At 37.2% G+C, this 4,819-nt stretch overlaps 1 long non-coding RNA gene across 1 annotated transcript; it reads right to left on the bottom strand.

Annotated features, from left to right (window-relative positions):
* Positions 1-1,199: 1,199 nt before the first annotated feature.
* Positions 1,200-4,404, bottom strand: LOC139728162 (uncharacterized). Its single transcript, XR_011710790.1, has 3 exons — positions 4,266-4,404; positions 3,093-3,161; positions 1,200-1,438 (listed from the first exon to the last, which is right to left on the bottom strand). It is a non-coding gene; the product is annotated as an uncharacterized lncRNA (long non-coding RNA).
* Positions 4,405-4,819: the final 415 nt, after the last annotated feature.

Here is a 4,819-nt window from a genome sequence, read left to right as displayed (position 1 = left end):
AAATCTACCAGTACACAGTAATGTTGATTGGAGACGAATATTATTGTGAATTGCATTTTCCACCGGAGTGGTATATGACTGGAGTAGTATAATGATTGTATATTCCTATTTCTATGTGTCAAATGAAAGATGCGCGGAAGCTCCTGTGTGCAATGTAATATACTAGTAATCACTGTGTGTGTGTGTGTGTGTGTGTGTGTGTGTGTGTGTGTGAGTGCGTGTGAGAGAGAGTGTGTGTTGTTGTTGCTGCTGTTGGATTTTTTTTTCAGTATGCTTTTAGGCATGGAGCTACTACTCTTGCTTGCTGTTCGCTCCTTCTCCGCGGAAACCGATAAATTGATGATTGTGCATGACACAAATACTAAGTTCTTATATACAAACATAATAATTATTGTACTTAACACGAAAACGTATAAAAAGCAACACAAAGTAAAGGAAACAGATGAAACATAAATGTATCTATTATACCGGTCAACAAGATAAATCATTGGCCATAAAGAGCATCTTCACAAGTTACTGTCAAAATGTTGGAGTAGTGACTCAAGATGGTATCTGTCGTATTTAAGCTTATGAGCGTTTTCTAAATGTGTTTCTTTTCTCCAACTTTCGTCAGTATACGGGAACATGCATCTAGTAAATCGATAGAGCCCTCAATTATTACTAGAATGCACTTCCGTTATAACAAACACGGTCATAACGAAACTCCCGTTACATCGTAGTATAAAATTCAGGCCCTGACATTACCCACTTTTTAAATTTAATTGTTTATTTGTCCGGTCATAAAGAAATTTCGATATAACGGGAGAAAACTGCCTGTCCCAAGGACTTCGTTATAACGGGGGTCGACTGTATTTCAGTACAGCTCACTGAGGCTCTCTGATTCTTGGTTGTGGTGTCGTCCAGCACGTGGATTCCTCACTAGAAAGATTTTCCCACCGATGTTTCAGTGTACAGTGCTATACGTCCCGTCCTCCTTTCGTACTCACTCTTGTCCCTTCTCGCTTTCTTTCCTGATTCGAATGTTGCTTCAATGTCTTTCTGCTAGCGTCTTTTCGTTCCGGTCCATTTCTCATCCCCTTCCTTCCCTCACTTCCTTTCTTCACTTCTTCGCTCCCCCAATCCCCCCCCCCCCCCCCCCCGTTCGGTGGCTTGTCTATTACTGTCTCAGAAAGTTGTGACTTTTTATGACGTTTCGCCATGGTAAGTACATCTCTCCAGTAATGACTTTGTTCTCTGGTTTTTCTTCTCTTCTTTCTCTTGCACGTGTCCTTCGTTTTTCTGGTCCTCTCAAGAAACCGACCCCCGTGAGTTGCCCGCGAATAGGAACATGCTTCCCTAGCTGTTTTTTTCACCCGGAGAGTGCACGTTTTCTTGCCAAGAACCCGGGCCAGTTTCGCGGCTGCTGTCGCCTTCTGAGCCGTTTCCGTCACTGAGTGGACTGATTTGGAGAGGTGAGAGGAGATTGAATATAATGACCAAGTTTTATCAGATTGTTGTAGATGGCTTGTAAATTTTCGTCTGATTCAAAGAAGGTACCACGGTTACGTGAACTCCTATCGTCAGCTTTGCCAGTGTTAATTCGCAACTTGCATGATTTTATCTTTAAAGTTCACTAACTTCGCCTGTGGAACTTCGCAATGCACATTTTACGCAAATATGCGGTGTTGCATGTCGTCGCTCAAAATAACTTTCCCCTCAGTGTTTACACTGCCTATGATATCTGAAACTGAAATTAACAACTTACTTTTGCGCAAATCTGAAAGCACCAAAATAATAAAGCTAATTCCATTTACATTTTGCGCGTGGCACGTCGCAAAAATCTCGAAAAATGAGTGTTTTCAGCAACGACAGGCGAATTGACGTCGATATCGCTTTTGGCTAACCCACGTCATTTCCTAAACTAGACATTACTAGAGATAAATGTTTCTAAACCATCATGATACATAACTGATTGAAATGTTTTATCGCCGCCCCCCCCCCCCCCTTCTTCATTGTTTAATACATCTCATCCAATTCATACTACGAATTTACTTCCTAGTACGCAGTACTCGGTTTTGTATGGAATGGAACAAATTCCTTTAACTGAAGTGTACTATGTCATTATGTTTACTGTTTTTTTTTCTTCTGAAGTTACTGACATTACGTCGTTAAAAAGAAATGTATACCTGTGCATCAAAGTGGACTTTTTTTTTTGTAATGAGACGGATATATTTATTAATGCAAACGTATAAAAACGCAACGTTTGTGTATCTTACATTTTTCTTCATTTTTCTCACCTTAACTTTCTCTTGTTTCACTTCACTGTTACCATTACGTTATTGATTTATTGATATGATATATATATATTATATATGTAATAAAATAATTAATCATACTGGGTTAAGACTGCATATCGAAATGGTACTTCTGAAATCAAAATGAACAAATGGAAAGTACGCCACTGAGAAATTATACTGTCTAAATCGACTGGAAAACGTAATAGCTAGTATGCAATTAAATTTAGACTGTTCTTCTTTGGCCGACTATCGCTTCTGCACATATTTGGTAGTGATTTACAATAATTTACGTTTGAAGTCGCCCACATTTCCTAATGTTATATTCTTACCTATTGTGACATAAGGTTGAAATATTTCCGAAGTTGCCTGTAATGATGTGCCCTGACATGGAAATCTTAAAGGTGCATAAGAAGCCACGGGTCAAATCTAGGTACTGTCTTCGTGCATTTGACAGACAAATTATGTCAAAAATTAAGTTGTGAATGAAAATAGGCGGACGGCATCTATGATCGACAATAATGCAATATAGATCAATTTATTGGACTGAATCTTCAAGACGTATACTATTGCAAAACATGATATTGTCATCATAGCATGACACAGCACCAAGTCTTTACTGAGAAAGATATGGCGATCAAAAATAAAATGCACAAAAAAGTCTCATATAAACGTTGCTATATGAAAAAAATGGTTTCAATTAATATGTGCAGTTTTTAACAGAGCATTTGATAGATTATTTTTTTTCTGTTTGTCCAGCTAGGCAATGCTAATTCATCATTAATAAGGAATAATAATTAATGAGATAAAAACACATACCTCAGTGCCTCCTTGATAGTCATTCAGCAACTTGTTCAAAGGCTTGTAATTGATGGTAATGCACTCCATCTGTAGCATGATGGACAAATTGAAAAAAGGCTCATATTTTATACCAACATATACTTACTTATACAATTTATATATACATACACACACACACACACACACACAAATATATATATATATATATATATATATATATATATATGAAGAGTTTGTTTGCAAAAACCGATAAGTCCATATTTGTCAAATGGAGATATTTGCGATTAAAGGTCAAGAAAAATAAAGAGAATAATCAGAAAATTTTTTCTTCTTTCGACATAAACTTCAAAAATAATACCTTTATATGTAGTGACCAATATATCATTTAAAAGGTATTATTTTGTAATTTATGACAGAGACCGTACTTCAAAATCTTCAAAAATGGACTTATCGGTTTTTGCAAACAAACTCTTCATATATATATTTATATATATAGAGAGAGAGAGAGAGAAAGAGACAGAAAAGAGAGGGAGGGAGAGAGAGAGGGAGGGAGAGGGAGTGAGCTTACTTCTAAAAGGATGTAAATCCATCATTTTTCAATGGATTTAACGCCTTTTGGAAGCAAGCTCTTCAAATACCAGATTTTGATATTCTCTAAATGATTTCGTTTCATGGCAGCATACTGAATATGTGAATCACGCGTTCTTATCATTATGGAATGACACATCCTTCTATGTTGAAAAAAAAAAGTGCTCATCTTGATACGTTTTCCTCTTTAGATACAAAACTTTCATTGATTCTTGAGCGTTGGTACGGGTTGAGATTACACATGATTAAAATGCTAATGCTTGAGACGTTTCCCTTTTCTTCAAACTTCACAACATCTTCCATTGGAATTAGGAAAGTATGCGATTATATTTCATCGATGGGATTGGCGAATTTCATAAATCAATGCCAACGGAAAGACATAACTCCATGGAGAAATAAATCAAAATATCGCTCTCAAGGTAATTGACGCCCCACCCCTCCCATTTTGAACACGACGGTGTTGGACAGTTGACAATAGGCGTTTTCACATCAGCCCGATGTTTCTAAATAGCGCGCTATTTTGCTGACTATTTTCTGCGAAAAATATCTCGAGCTTGGATTTTTATCGAGCTGATGTGAAAACGCCTAATGACTGACTCTTACTCTACAGCGTGAAGCCTGGGAGGCAATTGTCGTGAAGAATGTCCTTGGCAGGTTTAGCTTATAGAGAAAGGCACATGTAAGATTGGGCAGACGACACAGAAATTCAGCCAAGTTTGCTGATGCTGACTCTGAGACGAATTCCCCCTCTGACATGGTAGACATGCTTAATGTGTAAAGTTCGCTGATCTGTATCAGAAAGAGGAAAAAAAATATCAGCCACAAATCGTTTACTCTACCGACCCATTTTCCTTCGTCCGTTTCTGATTCTCTCTCCCTCTCTCTCTCTCTCTCTCTTTCTTTCGAAATTTTCTGAGCATTCGTAACGTATCGTACACGTTACTGTGTTACAAAATTAATTAGTTATTGCTCTATGGAAGCAGACAATAAAATGGAATCCACTAAGTTGGGTCTTTGTTACGATCTTCGCGGTGGAACACGTCGCAATAATGGTTATCAGTTTATAACATTAACTTACGATAAAAACAAACAAACAAACAAAAATTGCAATGTTTAGTATTGAGATACATTATTAAGCAATTTTTATGCGACATGGA

This window comes from Diadema antillarum, unplaced genomic scaffold, assembly GCF_040938485.1.
Source record: "Diadema antillarum isolate AM-2024a unplaced genomic scaffold, OU_Dant_1.0 seq00000167_RagTag, whole genome shotgun sequence".
NCBI classification, from domain to species: domain Eukaryota; kingdom Metazoa; phylum Echinodermata; class Echinoidea; order Diadematoida; family Diadematidae; genus Diadema; species Diadema antillarum.
Note: the sequence above shows the minus strand (reverse complement) of the source record. Positions and strands in the feature narration are given on the sequence as shown.